This window comes from Diceros bicornis, chromosome X (assembly GCF_020826845.1).
Source record: "Diceros bicornis minor isolate mBicDic1 chromosome X, mDicBic1.mat.cur, whole genome shotgun sequence".
Classification (NCBI taxonomy): Eukaryota; Metazoa; Chordata; class Mammalia; order Perissodactyla; family Rhinocerotidae; genus Diceros; species Diceros bicornis.
In genome coordinates, this window is record NC_080781.1 from 123,377,548 (window position 1) to 123,400,076 (window position 22,529).

The 22,529-nt window shown below is 40.4% G+C and overlaps 1 pseudogene; it reads left to right on the top strand.

Annotated features, from left to right (window-relative positions):
• The first annotated feature begins 21,360 nt into the window (after positions 1 to 21,360).
• On the top strand, positions 21,361 to 21,721 carry LOC131400370 (transmembrane protein 230-like; annotated as a pseudogene).
• Positions 21,722 to 22,529: the final 808 nt, after the last annotated feature.

A 22,529-nucleotide genomic window follows, 5' to 3' on the forward strand; every position in this document is an offset into this window, starting at 1 on the left:
CCAATATTGGCAAGGAGAGGAATATTATCAATCTGAAATCTTTGCCAATCTGAGAGGTAAAAAGCAGTCTCATAATTTTATTTTGCATTTCTTCAAATATTAGTGAAAATAGAGCAACTTTTCTTTTCTTAGAACTACTCATATGTTGGGGACATTATTAACTATTTGTTAGGTTAATTAGGGTTTTATTAAGAAAATTATCATATGAAGGTTTTAGAAACATTTCCTCCAAGACAGTTGTTTTATGGAGTATAATTTTTATATACTTTAAATATGTCCATCTTGTCTATGTAGCTTTTAGGTTTAGTAAGATTCCTTAGAGAGGCTTTTTCTCCTTTATAATTTTCACAAATATTTGCTTAGATTCTCCTCTGAAGGATATTTATTTATTCATGTCTAATCATTCAGTCTGCATGGAATTGATTTAGGTGTAAAGACTGAGAGAAGGATCCAGATCTTATTTTGCTAATGGCTACCCAGTTGTTTCCATACCATTAATTGAATAATCCACTTTTTCCCTACTGAGTTAAAATGGCACCTGTATCTTACATCACCACAAGCATTTGAATCTAATGGGACTTCCTATCGTGTCCCATTGATCGTGTTGTCTTACCTTGGTGGCATGATCAAAAGGTTTGAATTACTGAAACATAATAACACATTTCAGTGTTTGGTAGCTCACTTTCACTGCTAAAGTTTTATTTATTTATTTATTTTCGTTATTTTCCTGCCTATTCTTACATGTTGGTTTTTCTGGATAAATTTTAGAATCATCATTAAATCCTCTCCACTCTCCCAACAATGACAATAACAATAAAAACTATCAAGATTTTTCTATTGGGATGACGTTAGGTTTATAGATTTAATTTAGGGAGAATTGATAATACTGACGATAATCTTTCCCGGACAAAGCATGCCTCTCCTCTTACATGCTTCTGAACTGTTTTATAGTTTACTTCTAATAGCTTCTGCACATTTCTTGTTAAGTTTATTTCCAAGAATTTTATGTTTTAGCTCATTAACAACATAATTTTACACTGTAGTTACAAACTAATTTTTTCTTCTTACACAATAAAACATGTATTTTTGTTATGTAATTTGGTAGCTGGTAAACTTACTAAACTTTTCCTGCTGCTTTTATTAAATGGTTGAGATGTGCTTAATTAATATTACTTAGGTATTAATTAACTGTTAACTGAATACTTAATATCAACTTTCTTTAAATTTGAAAAGCTATATAAATATATATATATACACACATAAAAATCATACATAAGTAATTCAAATTCTAGAAGGATATAAAATGAAAGGTAAAAATCTCTCTTCCTGCCCTCCATCCCAACTTACATTCCTCAGTCATCATTCTTTTCATGATTTCTATTTTTAGCTCTTCCAGTGGGCACCTGGATAACATGCATAATATGCTTATACCTTTTCTTGACTTGGCAATATTAGCCAGTATTTATTGACTTTGCATCATGAAAGATGTGGAATTTAGCTAAATTGTATTATTCTTTTTTTCTTTTATCAATATTAATATATACACACATTCTTTTTAACTCTTTCATAGATTTCCTTTATAACTTCAAAATAAACAATTGTCAATTTTTGACATGTATAATAAGAAATATTATTATTTTAGACTCTTAAAAGCAGATTTTAAAATCTAGAAAATACAGTATTTCTGCCTGTCTCATACTGATTGACCCTTTCAGAACAGAATCTCCTCAATTCTAAGACTATCACCAATTTTAATGCACATCATTAATTTAATAATGGAAATCTAACATATGCATACCTTATGGTTATCGTCTTTATTTCAGAAATGTTAAAATGTAAAAAATGAGCATCTTGAAATACAAGAAAGACTCGTTATAGCCCTTATTTGGTTCTTGTTTTATTGAGAATGCATGACACTGACATTTGTTTTGAAATACCTTGTTGATAAAGGAGTGATTTTTCAGAAATCAAGGATGATAGATTTTTCAAATGTTTTTCAGCATCCTCAAGATTTTCATATAGTTTTTTCCTTTGAACTATTAATATGGGGAAAATGTGAATCAGTTTCCTAATATTAAGCCATTATTACTCTGAGGAAATGATCCCTATTTGGTCATGGCATATAACTCTTCTAATGTACTACTGGATTTGTTTGCTTACTTTTTTATTTAGATTTTTTTTGCATCTTTGTAAATGGAATTGGTCTACAGTTGTCTCTCTTTCTGCTTGTTTTGTCAGTTTTTGGAATCACTTTTATTTTGGCTTTGTATGAGGAATTAGGAAACTTGCGTTTTTTGTGCTCCTGCACAGTTTGAAATAAGAATTATTATGGAGCACAAAGGATTTTTAGGGCAGTGAAACTACTCTGTATGATACTATAATGGTGGATACATGTCATTACACCTTTGTCCAGACTCATAGGATATACAACACCAAGAGTGAGCAGTAATGTAAACTATGGACTCTGAGTGATAATGATGTGTCAATGTAGGTTCTTCGGTTGCAACAAATGTACCACTCTCGTGCTGGATGTGGATAGTGTGGGAGGCTGTGCATGTGTGGGAAATCCGTACCTTCTGCTCACTTTTGCTGTGAACCTAAAACTACTCTAAAAAATAAAGTCTATTGAAAAAAAAAGAATTATATGTTCCATGAAGATTATAAATGATTCAAAACCATTTTAGGCCTGTCTCTCTTTGGAAGGTGAAGTTGGATGGATGGGTAGTGTTTCATTTCCTTCCAAAGCTATTAATTTTTAGGTTTTTGTTTGTTTTCACAACAAAACCTGCAAATATACCATATCCTCACCTATCATCTCCTTTTCCCCTCTTGTTAGAATGGAAGTGGCCTTTTCCTAAGGCTAACCATTCTCACCTGTGTTTCAGATCCCATTCCCTTTGTTCCTCAGACACCTTTTTCACACTATTGATTATCTCCTCTCTTTTTATGTCTTTAGGTTCTCTCTCTCTAAGTGCTAATATCCGTCAGTATTTAAAATTCCCAAATCTTAGCCCACAGTAAACAACTCTCAGCCTACAAGATTGCTTTTTCCTTCAGTTGCCCCCTTTCCTTTTGCAGGCAGGCATCTGGAACAGTTATCTGTCTCCATTGCTTTCCCTTCCAGTCATGTGTCATCCTGCCAATATCTGATTTTCCACCCACCTACCCAACATGAACCCCAAATTATCCTTGCTCAGGTATGCAGAAATCACTTGTCAGGGAATGTGAAAGTTGAGCTCCAGGCTGTGCCTATTTTTATCCCAGTGCAGTTCCCTCCCCAGAAGAGCCCTCCATCTACTGCTCCTCAGTCCACTTGGATGGCTTTTTCTCCAGTACCTGAGTGTCTAAAGTTAGGGCTCTTGGGTACAGGCAGGATGTAGTTTTGACATCAGAGTTAGATTTTAGGGAGTCTTAAAGGGAATGTGTGTTTAAGGGACAGAAAGAAGTCTGAGATGCTGGAGCATGGTGAGATAGAGGGAGAGTAGCAGATGATGAGGGCACAGAGGAGGACATTTCATAGACACCTGTGGATTGAGGCAGGGAGTTTGGAATTTCCTGAAGTGCAGAGGAAAGCCCATTAGGAGATTTTAAGGAAAAGAGAGACAAATTTCATGTATCTTAAAAAAAAAAATTGGCTGCTATGTGGAAAATGGATGCTGGTGAGCAAAGAGAGAAACAGTCAAGTGAGCTAGAAGTCTTTTGTAATATTGAAGGTGCAAAATGAAAGTGCTTTGGACTGGAGTGGTAGGACTGGAGATACTGAAAAATGGTTGGATTATAGATGTGTTTTGAAGGTATTGATAGGATTTTCTGATGGATTGGATGAGAGTTGTGATGGAGAATTAAGGGGTTATGCCAGGGGTTTTGTCTTAAGCCACTGAGTGAACAAAGTTGCCATTTTCTGAGATAGAGGAGATTGAGGGGAAAGCAGATTTTTGCAGGAAATTCAGGACATGTTAAATTTTGGAAATATTAGACATGAGATACCTATGGGACAACCATGTCCGTAACTCAGTGAAAATGGAGTCATTAGCATTTAGATGAAATTTAGAGCTGTGGGACTGATGTGTCCATAGAGAAGAAGTTCAGGGACTGAGCCATGGAGCACTCTAGTGTGTAGCCAATGGGGGAAGCTCTAGCAAAGGAGTCTACGAAGGAGCTTTTCCAGAGAAGATGGTGATATAGAAGACGAGCAAAGAAAGTACTTCAAGAAGCATGGAGTAATTAAGTGGGTCAAATGCTAAGAGGTTGAGTGGAGAAAGCATAGAAAATTGACCACTGGACATGGTGACCTGGAGGTTACTGGCAATCCTGAAAGCCATTTCAAGAGCATGTTGGGGTTAAAAGCCTGATCAGAGGTTGAGGAGGGAATGGGAGATAAGGAAGTGATTGAAATATTCTTTCAAAATATTTCAAAATATTGAAATATTCTTTCAATATTTTTTTCCAGTCAAGGAGTAAAAGTAACAAAGAAACGAGAATGAAGGAGAGATAAGGTCAAGGAAGATTTATTTATCTAGTTATTCTTTTTAAAAGATGGGAGATCAAAGTGTATATTTGTATATTAACTCATTAGAGAGAGAGAAAAATTATTGATATAAGAGGAAGAGAAACAATAACTGTAGGAGCAAAGTCCTCATGGAGGCAAGAGGGAATGGTACCACGTGCCCAGTGGAAGAGTCAGCCTTGGGTTGGGGCTTGGGCATCCCTTTACTGTTTTAGGAGGGAAGGCAGAGAAAGCCAGGACAGGTGCCAGGAGGTTGATACAGGAGCTCCTGTCCAGTGGCCTTTATTTTCTCAGAGAAGTAAGAGGCAAGTCCTGCTTATCTGTGTTTCCTAATTTTTCATCAATAAATATAAAAACTTATGTAATTAAAACATTAACTAGTGTAGTTATAATTTTGAGAAAAGTCTCAGATTGTGGAAAAGCATATGTATTACAGAAGTAGAGTATGATTATTGGGTATAATTGAGTGTCCACGTCCAGTGTATATTCACTGATGTCTAATTTATCAAGTGTCACATATGCCAGGCCCTGTACAAGGGAGTGGTCTTAAAGTGTAGAGAGTAAGACAGACCTCTGTGCCAGTTGTTACAGCAGTGTGATAATCTTGATGTTAGGATGGGCCTTAGACTCTACCTGGCTGCTTCTTCCCTGTCAAATCACAGTGTGACTGGCTTATACAAGTGCCCGTATCTCTAGGGACCAGAAGGATAAAATCTGATCCTGGCCTTCATCTCTCGCCACAGCCCTTTGTGTTCCCTACAGCCAGCCAGAGGGAAGGGGCTTCCTCTTGCTCTTCTTTGTAACCCATCTGACATAGTACCTGGCACATAGTGGACCTCAATAAATGTGGCATACATGAAATGCCAACCGCTTTGTCCTTAGTGATCAAACATGAGACAATTTACTGTAGCTTGTGTTCAAAACAACAGCAAAATTTTTGGTTGCTTGAAGGTTATTTGAAGATATGTTTCCCCATTAAGAATAACATTTTTAAAAATTATGCATTAAGAACGAGGTTTTTTTTTTTTAATCCAATATAGTTTTTTTTTCAGGTAAAATCTATCAGTGACACACCCAGAACAGTCGCTGGGGAATGTAGAAATGATCCATATTTTTCCTTGGGGTATAGTCTCAAAAATGTCCACATTTTCTCATATGCAGTTGTGAAGCAGAAAAAGCTATTCAAAACCAGATTGTTTTTCTTAAGTTTGGTGCGAAAATCGAGGAGCAAACCTGATCAGAAAGGATGTGAGGATATCTGTAAAGTTTAATTATCCCATTTAGTGTGAGAATATTCATGCATTCTGTATTAATATTGAAGAGTTTCATTATGAGATAGCACCTCACGTCCCACTGAGGGTGTTATTGTATTACTTTTCTACTACTGGAAACTTCTGAATGCCATGACACATCTTGCCCCAGTGGTTTGATTTAAGGCTATGGACCTGTACTCAGTTCCAGGCTGAAGGATAAATCTGTTATCAGAAAGGAACAAAGTGTGTCATGGCTTAGAGTCCAGCTTTGCAGTCTGAATCATAGCTAGTAGTGTGACCTTGGGTAACATTTTTTGTGTGTGTGTGAGGAAGATTGGCCCTGAGCTAACATCCGATGCCAATCCTCCTCTTTTTTGCTGAGGAAGATTGGCCCTGGGCTAACATGTGTGCCCATCTTCCTCTACTTTATGTGGGACGCCTGCCACAGCGTGGCTTGATGAGCGGTGCCTAGGTCCGCGCCCAGGATCTGAACCTGTGAGCCCCCGGCCGCCAGAAGTGGAGTGTGGGAACTTAATCACTACGCCACAGGACCGGCCCCTTGGGTAATTTTTTTTAACTTCCCTGAGCCTCAGTTTCCTCATTTCTAAAATGTAGAAAAAGTAAGAATAGTTCTTACCTCATATAGTGGTTGTGAGGATAAGATGAGATGAAGTATGTCAACTTAGTAATAATTGTGGCATAGTGCAAGCACTCAATAAATAGCAATCGTCACCGTTAGCATTGAGGGGCATGGTCAGTATGGAGCGTAGAAAAGGAGGTCAAGAAACTCGCATTGTCTTGCCAGGCAATGGAGGACCAACAGGCTGTTGTGAGTGAGCCTTTAAAGAACTGCCATGCTTCTGCTTAAGTGAGTGGCACACTGAGCAACTTCCTGATTGTCATTTGGCTTACGTAGAGAGAAAGAGAATACACAGATGAACAACCACAAGTATTTTATTCCCTGTTGTCAGTTATTTCTCTTTTAACATTCATACATAGTCACTGTCTAGGGCCTTCCCAGACGGAAGAGACTGTTGCTTCTTGACAGTCCATTTCATGAACCCAAGAACCTGATCTTTGTTTCCTCAGAGTATACATAAAATACAGAATTTCTGGATTTATCCAGCAAAGATTTGGACATTGGTGATCCAACCATTGTACCACCCCTACTAGACCATCAGGTGCCAGTAAACAACGTCTCACTCTTTGCTCTCTCCTTCTAAAAATGTGTTCATTTATTCACTTCGGAAGTGTTTATTGACCACCCCCCTTATGTCAGGACCTGAATCAGCAATCCTAAGCCGTAAGCAAACACGTTTCACTGAGCAATTGAGTTGTTTGTATGTTTTAAGGGCCACACAGTAAGGTCGGATATTCAGGCCAGCTAATAAACAAATGTATGTGTGGCAACTATCAAATTGGGCCCACTGCTTTTCACATACACTTTCTATATGCTGTTTAACTTAATGCTTCACCTCAAAAATGTACACTTGATATCTGCATTTCCCCTATTTTTTAGGTAAATAGCTTCAGAGAGTTTATGTAGACCATTCCTAGTGCTATTAAGTGGTCTAATTGGTGTTTGTCCCATCTGTTTTTAATTACAAAGCCTTTTCTGTATTCAGTTTTCTTATTCAAACCGGGGTAAAGAACCAGTTCTCTCCACTGTCTCCCAAGTGTAAGATGACAATTCGTGTCATAAGGAGATTGGAAAAACCACTTTTCCCTCTTTCCTAGTCACAGATAAACTGGAAAGAAGAGTTAGAAGAAAAAAAATGGAGGAAAAAGTTACATACCTTTCTTCCCATTACTTGATTGAGGTGTAGACAGTCTCTGATTCTGGACCACTGGGAATAAAGTTTACCAGACTTCACTCTGGTTTTGTAATTCTCCTTTCTTTCCCATCCTCTCTTCTCCCAATTTTTCATTTTCCTCAAATTCTTGTTGGTATATTTAACTTGCCTGTAGTATCCAATGATATCCTTTATCCTTCTGGTCTCAGAGATGTTGCAGATTTCCGCCATTGTCATTTCTCTAGATCCCCCAGAATCCTGAATTTGACATTTGTGAACCTTTTCAGAGAAATGTGGGCTGTCAATCAAATGAGAGAGCAGGACCCAAGCAGAGAAAACTTTATGAAATATTTTCTTATTTTCAGAGTCAACTTGGGTATAATTTCTTATCTTCATCCGTCAGTATTAAAAATACTGTGTTAAGAATTCAGTTAATTAACAACTTGAAGATAGTTATTTTCAAACTCTTGGCTCCGTGAGGCGCCTGAAGTTCCAGTCTCTTTTTTCTACCTATTGTAACTGGAGTAGCTCTGCCTTTAACTGCTTTATATAGTATTAGAGTGCCAAGTAAGATCTTGTTTGAAAAATTTACCCCAAATCTAAAATAAAAGTTTGAAATCTCCTGACTTACTCCACTAGTTATTATGTATCAGTTACTTTTTGGTGAGTGAATACACTGAGTCCTTTTAACACAAGGAAGGGTGTTTATGTAAAACTGTTGAGTATAAAAGACTTGTTCTAGACAATTCAGAATTGTGTCGATACACTTTCTGTTTGTTTGTTTTTGGAGGCATTCAAGATGGGCACTTGCAAATTTCTTTCCAGACTATCTCATCCCGGAGACACTTAAAAAATATGGGGAAGAAAACATTGACATATTGACATTTCAGCCATTTTTTGCAGAGGTAGGAAAAGTACCTCCGTGATTGTGTGTGAAATATTTGACTTTAGGTCTCATTTTTTGGTCTGTCAGCATTAGAGACGCCTTCCTTCTCAGATTCAGACATTATTTTGGTCCATTTTTATGTTAGCTGTGAATTTCAGGGAAAGAAGAGAAACAAACCGGTGAAAGGAGTTTATTGTCCTTTTATGCCTTTAAATTTACATGCTCAGATATTCATACTACTGTTGTTGCAGCCACACCAGGAGATGGGAGTCATCAGTTACCCTAATGTTTTCACTTCACCCCATCTTTTGGAGGCCAATGTCAGAGGGAAAGAGTAGGAGATACTCTTTGCCGTCAGCCTACTCTCTCTTATCTAGACCAGGAAGCCATTTGAGTTATAATGAGGTATAATTTACTTACCATTAAATGTGAATTTGGTGTACAATTTAGGTGTACAATTCACTGACTTTTAGTAAATTTAGAGTTGTGCAACTATCACCTCAGTCTCATTTTAAAACTTTTCCGTCACAACAGAAGGATCCCACCTGGTCATTTGTGGTCAATCTCCATCCATACCCACAGCTCCAGGCCACCAGTAATCTGTTTTCTATATCTATAGATTTTCCCTTTTCGCACATTTTGCGTAAGTGAAATCATACAGTAAGTAGTCTTTTGCCTCCTGGCTTCTTTTAGTTCTATATGTCTCTCCTCATGGCAGGGACCGGGCGGGACAGGGGCCTGCTGCCCAGCCTTCCTCCCCGCGCCCGCGCCCGGTGGAAGGACAGAGGCGCGCTGCCGGCGGCTCCTCCTCGCGCGGGAAGCCCGCGTCGGGGCTGTCGGCGACCGGTTCCCGCGGCCTCGGGTGCGAAGGGCGCCGCGCCACTGCGCGCGCGTCTCGTGGACGCACCCGGGCCGCCGCTCCTGCCCTTCCCGCGCCCACGGACGGGCGGGGCTCGTGCGCGCCTCTCCTCCCCGCGCCCGCCACCTAGTCACGGGGCGAGGCGGTCAGTTCCCGCCACCCTGGCCAGAGCGGGAGCCCCGCTGCCCGCGCCCGCGCCCCAGGGACGGACAGCGGCCCCCCGCCCCCCCCCCCCCCGCTCGCCGCCCGGTCAGCGCGGGAGGCGGCCAGTCCCGCAGCCCGAGGCGTCCCAGGGAGCCCCGCTGCCCGCGCCCACGGGCGTCCGTGCCTCCCGACGCTCGGGGACTCACCGCCTCCGCGTTCCCGGCCCTCCAAGCTGTCCCGTGCTGGGTCCTGGTACCGACGTCTGGACTCGCCTTGACCTCACCCTGACTTCAAGCCCCTGAGTCATAGCCCGCATTTTCTAACCCGTGGTGCCCACAGCATCCTGCTGTAAGTATGATTTCAGCCTGAGGCCAAGAGGCGCGCGGGGCAGGGATGGGCCCCTGGTTAATCTCCTAAAACGGTCAGGATTCTCTGCTTTCTGTGTGGGGAGAATTTCTTGGGAGAGCTTGTTAAAAATTTAGATTTCTGGGCCACACCTCGACACCCTGAGGCATTCGCTCTAGTTAGAGCTCCAATAAGGGCATTTTAATAAACGTTCCTGGGGATTTGACTGGTCCATTATCGCTCTGAAATATGCATTTTTGGTTCTTTTGGAGTTGATGCCTTATAAGACATGAGAGATATCAAACTTGATAGAAATAATGGACCAGATAGAATGATTAAATTATTAAAATGTCTCAAAAGTTTAAATACAGAGTTATCATATGACCCAGCAATCCCACCCATTAGTATATATCCAAAACAACTTGAAACATGTCCACACAAGCAATTATAAACAAACGTTCATTGCATCTTTATTCTTAATAGCCAGAGGAATCAACACATATGTCCATCAATTGATTATTGGATAAACAAATGCACTATATCCATATAATGGAGGAGTATCCAGGTGTACAAAAGAATGAAGTACTGATACATTCGACAACCTGGATGAATCTTGAAAACATTATGCTACATAAAAGAAGCCAGTCGCAAAGTACTAAACATTGTATGACTCCATGTATAGGAAATGTCAAGCATAAGCAAATTCATAGAGCCAGAACTAAGATTAGTGGTTGCCAGGGCTGGTGGTGTTGGGGATAATGATGATTGCTGAGGGGTATCTGTTTTCTTTTGGGGGTGATAAACCAGTTTTGGAATATGTAGTGATGTTGGTTATAGAGCTTTATGAATATACTAAAAATCACAAAATTTTACATTTGAAAGGGTGATATTTATGGTGTGTTAATTTTGTCTCTAAATGAATAAAGTCCCCTGGATCTTAATTGCCCCTGTTTGAAAAATTATCTCTGCTCTTTCAATATATCCTGCCATAAACTGGAAAGTTCTGCTATCTTCCTGATCATCTCAGGTTATCTCGTAGGTGCTTTAGGCTCTGCTGAGAAGATTTGCTTTGTCTGTTAATACCAGATCAGCAGCTCCAGGAGCCCACAGTTCCCTGTGTGTAACTTTTATCACATGTCCCCATCATCTATCCATATACTCATTTGTCTCAGTCACCAGAGGCTGGCTGTGAGCCAGCTGCCTTGAGGATCCTTATAGTGCTTGCTGGTCTTGGCAAGAGCCCAATGAACATCTTTCTGGTCAACCTGAGAATTTCACACATCTGCTATTTGTACTGTAAATACCCCTTGGGGTTCATCCATTTTCATAAAATATGCTGAGCTTGGATGTTACTGTATTAACACAATCCAGTGAACTCAGTATTGACAGCTATTAGAAAAAACCAAAAGGATCAAGTCCTCTATGAAATATAAAACACACGGTCCAATTGAACAGTACGTAGGTTCAACCAACCGGAACTCACGGAAGCCTTGATTCCTGGCTAGTCACACACATGGCTTTTCGTCTATCCAGGCATCGGAACTTTGTAACTGACCTGTGGGAGTGGTCAGCACAGCCCATTTTGAGCCTCATGGATCAGCAGAAAAAGTGACATCCATGGTTCCTGACTAATAATAAAATATTATTCTCTCACAGGGAGACAGTATGGCCTAATGGTGAATAGAAAGGGCTCAGGAGTTTGATTGATCCAGGTTTGAATTCTGGCTCTGGGCAAGTAACTCAACAAAAATAATAAGACTGATAAGAAGTTTTCATTTATTGAGGTATATGGGGAAGCCATTCTGGTTAACCCTGATTCAGCCTAAAACTTGTTTTTCCCAGAGCACCCTGGGAAACATGCATTGTACATCTGTTTCAAACATTTTTGCAAAGCAAAGTATGGACTCTTTAAAGATAGAGATGAATGTCTCCCTTTCTCTGATGCCAATACCATTACTTCTTTGAAGATAAGCTTTTCTTCCCAGAGAACCAAGGTCAAATTGACCTGCTGTGTATGTACTAAACTGCAGCAAACCATCTCCTTGTGACTTTGGGGAAAAAAAATTGTATTCCTGTCATGATTGGTCATGTTCTTTGTTCTGAAATGGTATATAACCATGCTGTAAACCACACTTCTCTGCAGTGCTTTCTTCCCTAGGGAAGATAACGATTCAGGGCTAGTCCTCAGCATTGGCTCAATAGATATCAATAAATATCACTCTATCTTTCTTATCTATAGATTGGTTATTGATTATTTGTGTTGACATTTCTTGGTGTAGTTGGCAGGATTTCAGGGAGACCCACCTGAGACCACCTGAAATTTACTTTGAATTGGTGCTTGGTGCCAGTCCAGGCCCATTGAGTCCCTGTAGCTTCACTGCACTCTTCAGGTGCCTCAGTGAGTTCTTCTGAAATCCGGACCTCCTTGCTTAAGTTGACGCTCTTGATATTTATTTGAGCTGTTTCAGGTCTTAAGACTAGGTATCTTAAGGGAATACCAGTACATTTCCTAGGCAAAAGGAACCTAGGGGGGCATTTCCTAGGCAAGAGGAATCTTGGGGTAAATTTCCTAGGCAAGGGGACCAGGGGGAACTTTGGAGTGAACTGGGTTGGCTGTGCTTTTTTTGTGTGTGTGTGAGGAAGGTCAGCCCTGTGCTAACATCCATACCAATCCTCCTCATTTTTTTGCTGAGGAAGACTGGCCCTGAGCTAACATCTGTGCCAGTCTTCCTCCACTTTATGTGGGATACCGCCTCATCATGGCCTGACAAGTGGTGCGTTGGTGGGCGCCCGGGATCCCAAGCCGGGCCGCCAGCAGTGGAGCCCACGCACTTAACTGCTACGCCATGGGGCCGGCCCCTGGCTGTCCTTTTAATTTGGCTTTAATTGGAAAGGAATTGTGCTTATAAAGTCTGAACAAATTGTTTGATAGTAAAATGAGAGCCTGAACTTGTTCAGCTCTGAAAAGAAGGGACGCCAGCTCCTTACAGCCCTAAGGCATTCTCAGGTGACCGAGAACCTAGTGGAAGTGTTTGAGTTTGATCCTCGCGACGTACAGTGGTCTCATTGGGAATACCATCATGATTGTTTGCTTTAAATAATTAAAGGCTCATCCAGAGATGCACACATAGGATGGGTCATCCAGTGCTCCGAGCCCCCACAGTAGTTTTAGACTACTGGCGGGAGAAACCAAGAGTGTTCATGACCTTTTAGGAAGTTGCACTCACAAGCAGCACACTTCTGACCCACTACACTGCCCTTAGAAATTGTTCAGACTTTATAGTAAAATGAAAGGAAAAGAAAATGGGAAATCATGTTTCTAAAGTCGGCCAGCTCCTGAACAGACAGCCGCCCACTGGAACTCTGGCTGGCTTCATGTACAATACATGGAGCCAATACTTGCAAGTACTTAACAATATGGGAAGGTTTACCTAAAGATGACTCAAGTCTTAAATGGCCAAAATGGGGAACATTCGACCTGACAAAATTAGTTTACTTGCATGCACAACTGGAGAAAGCTGGCTGTGAGATTAAACAAATAGAATGAGAAGCATATTATAATTGGTGTTTAAAAGCTTCAAACCATAGTAATGACAAAATATCTTTACAGGAAAATAACCAAAAATTGGTAGAGACTGTGGGTAAATTAGAGAAAGAGAAAAATTCAGAGGCTGTCCTGCCTCCTTCACCTCCTCTACCACCTCTGCGCCCCTCTCAGCATCTCAGAGTCCACCACCTCCCCCTCCACCTCTTCTCATTCAGCACCTCCTCCCCTACCTCCTTTGGCACCTTTCTATCCTCTCCTTTCTGAACTTCCATTCCCCAACTTGTCTACTTTGCCGCCTCCTCCTCCTCTATGCCTAGAGGAAACAATAAGTAAATCCCAGGGAACTAATGCTGAAAGTAAATCTCAGGAAACAATTACTGGAAGTCCTAAGGTCATTGCAGCTCCCTTTAAAGAGAAACCTACTGGGAGAGGTGAGCCTGGACTAGAACTGAACTTAAGAACTTAACTAAGAACTTCTCAGACCCGTTACAAGATCCTTTAGGGTTTTCTTGGGAATTGGACCTATCTGTTAAAACATATGAATCAGGATACTCCGATTTATATCAGCTTGTGCATTTTCTAGTATCCAAAAGTAAAAATAAGAATTGGCTAAAGGAGGAAAACTGGAAAGCACCCATGGAAGATTTTCATAAACATGAGTTAGCTGGCCTTCAGAAGTGGTGGGAAATTGCTCTTAACTTGTACCAGGCCATTCCCAGAACTTTTCCTAAGAAAATAGATTGGACCGAGGTCCACCAATGTAAATAGAGACCCAGAGAAACTATTTTTGATTATTTTGAAAGATTTGAAAAAACCTTCAAACAATATTCTGAGATGGCTCCTGAGAGTTTTCTGCAGCATTAAAATGATACAATTTTAAATTTCATCCTTTTGGAAGGATTAGATGAGAAATTAGCAAGGCTAATCAAAATACATGAATTGAATTGGGCCACATTACATACTAGTGCACTTGTCACTATTGTGGATAAACTCTGAAATCCTACAAAAGAAAGAAAAAGAGCCACTGTGGGGCCGTCCTGGTGGCACAAGTGGTTAGGTGCGCGCACCCTGCTCCGGCGGCCCGGGGTTATCCGGTTTGGATCCTGGGTGCGCACCGACGTACCACTTGGCAAGCCATGCTGTGGCAGCGTCCCATATAAAGTGGAGGAAGATGGGCACAGATGTTAGCCCAGGGCCAGTCTTCCTCAGCAAAAGAAGAGGAGGATTGGCAGATGTTAGCACAGGGCTGATCTTCCTCACACACACACACAAACAAAAAGAAAAAGAAAAAGGGCCACTGAAGTTATGTGTACAACTGCAACAGCTTAGTGGCTCAATTAAGACACTTTTTTCAAACCCAGTCTAGAAGTGAAATGACCGCACTTGTTTCTATTGCAAAAAGCCCTGTCATTTCTAATGTGATTGCTGCAAGCTTAAATGGGATTTCGAACTTGGCAAAGTTAAAAAGCAATAGGGATGCTTCAAGGATTATGAGAGGGCATTTCCCCTCCACCTAATACCTTAGGGGAAATTGAAATAACTATGGGAAGGCAAACTTCAAAGGCCCTTGTAGGTACCGGGGCTGGGGCTGCGTTATCTGTTCTTAACCCTACCCTTGTTCATTGCCCTCTCCCTTGGAGTAAACGATCAATTCAAATGGTAGGGGTTTCTGATTTACCAATGCAAGTCTTTAAATTGGAGCCAATAAGCTTTCAATTAGGAACCATCACAGGGAAATGTGTTTCTCCTGGTAAAATGTACTCCAGTTCATTTGATTGGACGAGACCTCCTAGAAGCAAATAAGGCTCATATTGCCTTTTCACAAAAGGGTGAAATGCTTCTAGACTTAGAAAATTTGCATGCTGACCAAAATTTAATTACCGAAAAATTGACGGTTATAAAATCGGTGACTCAAATAGACCAAGAAAAATTTGATGACCTGTTATTGCAAGTGCCTAAAGAACTTTGGTCGTCATCTTCAGATATTGGAAAAACTAAATCGGCTACTCATTAAGGTGACTCTTGACACCTCTAAGCCTCTACCTAGTATTCAGCAATATCCACTTAAACCAGAGGCATTAAATGGAATAAGACCTATTGTTCAGGAATTTCTGGAGAAGGGACTTATAATTCCTTGTACCAGTCCTTGTAATACAGCTATTTTACCAGTAAAAAGAAAAAGAATGGAAAAGACTGGAGATTTGTTCAAGATCTGAAAGCTATACATAATATTGTGATTCCTCGACATCCTGTGGTCCCAAATCCACACGCTCTGCTCTCAGCCATTTCAACTAACAGCTGCTACTTTTCAGTAATTGATTTATGCAGCACCTTCTTTAGCATTCCAGTAGAAAAAGACAGTCAATACCTCTTCACCTTTATATGGGAAGATTGCCAGTATACCTGGACAGTTATGCCACAGGGCTATACTGAAAGCCCTACTTACTTTTCTCAAATACTCAAGGCTGATTTAGCTAATGTAGATTTTCCTAACAACTCTACCTTAATTCAATATGTAGATGACTTGCTCATGTGCTCAGAAACTGAATTAGACTCTTAAAAGGATACAGTCTATCTGCTACAACAACTGGCACCTAAGGGACGTAAAATATCCAAGGATAAACTGCAATTTTGTTTGCCTATTGTGAAATACCTAGGGCACCTAATATCTAAAAATGGACTATTGATTGATTCTAGAGGAATTTTGGCTTTTCTTTCCCTAAAACAAAAAACAATTGAGGGGCTTTCTGTGACTAACTGGGTATTGCAGGAACCGGGTGCCTAACTTTTCACTTACTGCTCAACCTTTATATGCGTTGCTTAAGTCCAACCAGCCTGACCTGATTGAATGGACGCCAGAGGAGAGAAAGCAGTAAATACCTTCAAGTCTGTCTTGGCTCAGGCATCAGCTTTAGGACACCCTAATTACAGCTGGCCATTTTTCCTCCTTGTGCATGAAGATAAAGGAAGTGCTTTAGATATTCTGACTCAAAAGTATTGTGATCAACATTAACCTATAGGATATTATAGTCAGCAATTAGATTCCCTAGCAAAAGGACTTCCACCATGTATGATGGCTATTTCAGCAACAGTTATGTTGTGTAAAGCCACTGAAGAAATGGTGATGGGGTCTCCTTTAAATATTTATGTCCCACACTCAGTTGAATCTTTTCTAATCATGCTCAGCATTACTCTGTAAGCTGGTTAGCTTCATATGAAGTTCTGTTGCTTTCTGCACCTAATATCACCTTAGCCCGATGTAATAATCTTAACTCTGCAACTTTGCTTCCAATATAACAGAAGGAAAATGACCATGACTGCATTTTAATAACAGATTACCTTCTTGCTCCTAGGAATGACTTACAAGAGACTCTTATTGATAATGCTGATATAATTTGGTTTACAGATGGGTCTTATTTAAAGGATGAGCAGGGACACTACCTGGCTGGATATGCAATGACATCTTCAGTGGACATCATTGAGAGTTCCTGTTTACCAGAAATAGAGTCAGTACAGCAAGCCAAATTAATTGCTTTAACTAAAGCTTGTCAATTGGCTAAAGACCAGGTGGCAAATATTTATATTGACGGCCGTTATGCTTTTGGAGTGGCACACAATTTTGGAATGCTATGGAAACATCAGGGTTTTTGACCTCTTCAGGGCAACCTATAAAAAATAGAAAAGAGGTTGCAGAATTATTAAATGCTATACCACTACCAAAACAATTGGCAATTAGTAAAATACCAGGGCATTCCAAATCTGACACTTTGGAAGCTAAAGGAAATCAACTTGCTGATGCAGCTGCTAAGCAGGCAGCTTTAAAAACTTATCCTGTCCAGCCTTGAGAATGCCCGCTGCTCTCTGTTAACCCTGCGAATCCAGGGCAAGATTTCCTTCTACAGCCTCAGGAAATCGCCACAGAAGAGAAACAAGTATGGCAACAAAGAGGGGGAATTTTTGACCCCACTGCACAAATATGGTTTGGACCCAGTAAAAAACCTATAGTTCTTATTGGGTCACAATTGCCACTGCTCCAGCATATACATCACTTAACCCATTGGGCACTGGAAAAGATGATTTCATGGGGAAAACAATATTTTTTGAAAACTTTCTCCCACAGTGGCTCATAAAGCCTATGCTCATAGTACTATATGTCCTAAACATAATCCTGGGAAACCACTTCATGTATCACAAGGCCACTTTCCCCTTCCTAAGAGACCCTTTGAGGTATGGCAATTGGACTGTGTTCAAATGTCACCATCTCAGGAATATAAATATATATTAGTAATGATTTGTACGTTTTCACATCGGGTTGAGGCTTTCCCTTGCAGAAGAGCAATGGCTTTAACAGTAGGTAAATTGTTACTAGAAAGAATAATTCCTGTTGCAGGAATTCCTATGGAGTTACACAGTGACTGAGGAACTCATTTCACTGGACAAATAATTAAATCTATGTGTGACATTTGGCCAATAATGCAGCACTTTCGTGGCACTTATCATCCCCAGTCCTCAGGACTGGCAGAAAGAACTAACAGCACAATCAAAACTCAATTGGAAAAATTTTCAGAAGCGTTTAATCTCTCATGGCCAAAAGCTCTTCCGCTAGTGCTCCTCAATCTTAGATCCACAGCCTTTGGTAAACATCAGCTGTCTCCTTTTTAAATAATAACAAGACAGCCTATGCAATTAGGTGAAAGAATGTATGAACCAACTTTGCTCAAAGGAGATATCTCACATTATTGTCAAGTTATTATTAAGACGCTAAAAGGAAATGAAAAATTGGTAGCAGATTCTTTTCACAACAAGCTCCCAGGAGACAAAGATCTTAAGGATCATGGACCACAACCTGGAGATTTTTTTTATTGAAAGAGACACCAAATTAAAGACTCTTTGCAGCCTCATTGGAAAGGTCCATACCAAGTACTTTTAACCAATACATGTGCTGCAAAGTTTAAAGGCATAAACTCATGGATTCACACATTTCTCATTGAAAAAAGGCTCCTCCTCCTGAGTGGACTTCAACCCCTGTTACTGACACCTGGCTTCAATTGATTAAGACAAGTACTACCAAACCAGGATGAGAAGAAGCTGGCATCTGTTGTAGACAGCCATCCCAAGATCCTAGACCAGGCCTGTATTCCCAACCTTACATAAGGTCCTTTAAACCCTTGTAATGCTTGAGCTGTATACCCATTTATAAATGCTATAATAATCATATTCTTGAGCATATTAGCAATTTTAATACTTTCATGTGACTCTAGTCACTTTCCTTGTGTTTTAGATTGCCTTTTAATTATTGTTCCTATAACTCTAATACTTTCTTTCTATCCCTCTAGACTAAAATACATCAGAGCTTAAGTACAAAATCTTTTAATTAACTACCAGAATGTCATTAAGGTTTTTGTGATACTATGGTCGTTTATTCAGTCTACATCTGAATGGGCCTCTAATGGGAATGTCTTCTTACAATGGGCTCATTCCTTTGCTTCACATAATAATCAGTCCAATTGTTGGATATGTGGCCAACTTCCCCTTTCTAGTACATCTGGGTTACCTTGATGGGTTTCTCCCTTTCAAGGTACATGTTCAAAAGCTCTAAAACAATTTATTATGACAGAGACTTCTAGTTCCAATGTTGACAGTTCATCTGATATTACTAATTATGATCCTGAAACCTGGCCAATAGCCAATACTATTAATGGTTACAGGACATAACTATTCCTTTTCTGTTGCTCAAACTATTCAGTTATCCCAACAATTTGCTGGTGAACAAAAGAAATTGGGTTCTACAACAGGAACTATGGGAGGTTTCATGAAAATCTGGGATGGTTTTGTTTGGCTCACTCCTAGTTATGGGTCTTTAAGTACATGAGCAGCTTGATGCTGGGAACCGAGAAACCATTCCAAACAAAACTTACCTAACTGTATCTGAAACATGGGATGGATACGCCTGGAATCATGTCAAAATACTATCATTCTTAAAGAAAGTGATTGGTTTGGAACAGATTGGTTTCAAAGGCCGAGCATTTATTGGGTGGCCTCCAATGGAACTCAGTGGTTGTGTGGAACAAGTCTTTGGCCTGGGCTACTGCCTGGATGGCTAGGACGCTGCACCCTGGGGTTCCCTTGGATGCAGGAAAGGATTTGTCCTGAAGTAACAACTGTTGCCAATCTTCCTCTTCCTTAAGGCCAGATGGACTCGTTCAGTTTTCCACTGGTAAGACCACCTAACAGCTGTATTTGTTCCCTCCGTAGGATTAGAAGACGTCATATCACATGTAGAAGCCTTGACTAAATTTCCTTAACAGACCCTTAACGATTGCCAAACAAGAATAGCTTTATTGAATACTGAGATGTCCTTAATGAGAAAGGCTGTCCTACAGAATAGAATGGCCTTAGATATTCTAACTGCATCCCAAGGTGGCACATGCGCTATAATTCACACTGAATGTTGTGTTTTTATACCTGATGAATCTTCCAATGTGTCATTTCTCTTAAAACACATGAAAAAACAGGTGAATGCCCTAAATGACCCCTCACCAAGTCTCCGTTTATTTAGTTGGCTCCCTTCAGGTATTGGTTCCCTTCTGCGATCTGGATTACAATTCTAATTTTTGTTACTTCTTAGAATTCTTGTCTTAATCATAATATTCAAGCTAATTACAATTTTCTTTACTCAAGGTTGTAAGACTGATAAGCAAGCTAGAGTAATGACCACTCAACAACTTGAGATGGTCGATCATTCTTATAATCCTGAATGAGCCTCTTTTTCTGATAAGGATTATGCTTAAGACTTATTCTTCTAAACTAAACACTTTAGTATCATTACTGCTATATCTGCTCTGTAGTTGTTAATTGTTATAAGCGATGATTACAAAATCTTGTTGAAGCACATGTACAATGTTTGTGTGACAATCCAAAATTATTGACCTATGGAATGCTTCCGCTATCAGAATACACCTCTATGTCTGCTCACTAAGCTTGCTATTTTCCCCCAATGTGGATAACTAGGTAAATCAATAAAATAAAAGCCCAGCTCTGAGGGACATGATGGAGCCAGGGCAGGCAGCAACCACCCTGGCACTGAGGGACAATAACTTGATCATCAATGCTTTCTATGGAAAAATTTTTGATCAAAAGGGGAGAAATGATGAACATAATAAGAATAATAAGAGGTTTTCACATATTGAGGTACATGGGTAAGCCGTTCTGGTTTAAATCTGATTCAGCCTAAAACCTGTTTTTCCCAGAGCAGCCTGACTGCTTGTTTTTCCCAGAGCAGGCCCACCAAACATGCATTGTACATCTGCTTCAGACATTTTCGTAAAGCAAAGAATGCACTCTTTAAAGATAGGGATGAACATCTCCCTTTCTCTGATGCCAATACTGTTATTTCTTTGAAGGTAAGCTTTTCTTCCCAGAGAACCAAGGTCAAGTTGACCTGCTGTGCATGTACTAAACCGCAGCAAACCATCTCCTTGTGACTTTGAGAAAAACATTGTATTCCTGTCATGCTTGATTATGTTCTTTGTTCTGAAATGGTATATAACCAAGCTGTAAACCACACTTCTCCGGAGTGCTTTCTCCCCTAGGGAACTTCCGGGCTAGTCCTCAGCATTGGCTCAATAGATATCAATAAATATCACTCTGTCTTTCCTATCTGTAGATTGGTTGTTGATTATTTGCTTTGACAAACTCAATCTTTCTAAACTCAGATTTCTGATTGCAATATGGGGATGATAACCTTTTCCTTGCAGGAATACTGCAGAGATTTTAGGAAGATGATATATACTGTGCACATAGTGCCTAGCATAAGCACTCATGGAAGAGTAGTTGAAATATGAAACATATACGATTTTCCAGCACCTCGCTTTTTAGGTCTGGGTGAAGGGGCGGGTGGGCCAGGCAGAGGACAGTTACGTGAAGCATGTCTGAGGGCCTTGGGCACCTCAACTGTGGGCCGTGAGTGAGCTCTGGGTGGGCGGCCTGGTGTGCACTCTGACTGCAGCTGTAGCAGCCTGTTGGGATGCCTCCTAGAACCAACCTGGCTACTGGACTCCCCAGTGGTAAAGTGAAATACTCAAGGCTTTCCAGCACAGACCATGGCTACACTGACCTTCAGTTCAAGAAAAGCCCTCCTAAGATCCCACATAAGGCCACCGCGCTCGCTACAGTGCTTGTTTTAGTTGGCGCCGTTCTCATTATCATAGGCTCCCTTCCACAGGCAGGCAAGGGGTGGAGCTGAATGGGTGGGTCCCATCCTGATCGTTGGCATCCTCGTGTTTGCCCAGCCCCCATTTTATCACCTGGTATTGCCTACTATGCATCCAAAGGCTTCCAGAGTTACTCCTGACATTCCAGGCTTTGATGACTGGCACCCACCCTAGCCCTAGGAGAAGAATCACAGATGGGACATTCAGCTTTAAGACATTTAGTAGAAACAATGGCTAGGGGCTAAGGAATTCTGCATTTTGCAGGTGTTTAACTAGCAATGAGCAGATTTTATGAGTCCATTCTGAAGATGTTAACTGAGCTTACAATTAGCTAGTTAATTCATTCATTCATTAGCTTTATTTTTCACCTCCTAGCAAAAGCTACCTTCTGGTCCCGGCAAAAGCTCCTGACAAGTTTTTCCACTTGAATATACATCATGGAAGAGTAGCAGTGTTACTGCTATGGGAAAGTGGGAGGGTATTTTATAGTGGAAAGTGCCACCACCCTTTTCAGAATTGAGCATTTCTTTTAAATAGTCCTCACTGTCAATTTGTTCTTGTGGCAAAGGAAGGCATGCAGTATGTCAAATTTCTTATTACTAAGTAATTTAGTTTGAAAATATCTAAGTATCTTATCCCTGACACTCATCTCTAACTTTTTGTTCTAGTGGAAGACTTTGGTGAAATCAAATATCAGTGTGAGTGCATCTGTAATATTTTTTACTTGCTTTCTTCTGACAGTAACCAGGAATTTTCAAATCCTCAGAACAAGTTTTCAAAGTGTAAACACTTTCTCTGTTCATCAATCCTTATCCCGCTCTGATCTGGTTCACCAATAGATTGGTCGGCATATAATTTGGGTCATTCTGTCCTTTGTAGATGAAGATGTTCTGTGTATCATGCTGTTAATGACTAGACTTTTGGGTGTTTCCTAGGGAAAAATGTAGATAAGTGGTTATTATTTAGAGAGTATAAGCACCTG